This window comes from Lipotes vexillifer, unplaced genomic scaffold (assembly GCF_000442215.2).
Source record: "Lipotes vexillifer unplaced genomic scaffold, Lipotes_vexillifer_v1.1 scaffold952, whole genome shotgun sequence".
NCBI classification, from domain to species: domain Eukaryota; kingdom Metazoa; phylum Chordata; class Mammalia; order Artiodactyla; family Lipotidae; genus Lipotes; species Lipotes vexillifer.
In genome coordinates, this window is record NW_006773530.1 from 515,314 (window position 1) to 515,881 (window position 568).

The 568-nt window shown below is 43.0% G+C and overlaps 1 protein-coding gene across 1 annotated transcript in view; it reads right to left on the reverse strand.

The window, feature by feature from the left end:
- The window catches only part of NHS (NHS actin remodeling regulator), a gene marked incomplete at its 5' end in the record, with an annotated part of 13,285 nt that overhangs the window by 12,145 nt on the left and 572 nt on the right, over positions 1–568 (reverse strand). The window lies entirely within an intron of this gene.

The following is a 568-nucleotide window of genomic DNA, read 5'->3' on the forward strand; positions in this document are numbered from 1 at the left end:
GCTGAACCTAGTTTTATTTCTTCCCACAATTTGTTGGAAGGTGGCTGTTTGTGTAAAATAAGCATTTTTTCCTCTTATCCCAGTTAGGTTTTAATAATATTGTCCTAAAATCAGGATCATTAAAAAAAAAATTCTCATTCTCACATTTGGAAGCATCGTGCCCTGTTGACTCAGGATTTCACGTATTGTCAAAGTCCTGTTAAAGAGAAGATTCCAGAGCCACTTGTTTTAAACTAACCCCCAGCATTTGCTTACCTTGTCAGAGGTATCTGCAAAGCCCCCCAACACACCCAACAGGATATGATTACCCCCATTGAGAAAAAGGTGTTCGCCATGAACATTTTTAGTAAAACACTGCAACCTTCTTTCTCTCTTCAGCTTTTGTGCAGATTCCCAGTAAAGCAAATAGCTCAAATAAAGTTGGAGCACAAAAGACTTTGTTTCCTAGGTAACTTCCAAAAAGGAAACAAAAAGGTTTCGTGTGTGCAGAGAGACAGAGAGGGGGAGAGACCAGGAACTGGAGAGAACCCCCCTGCCCCCCCCCCCCCCCCCCACCCCGACACACACC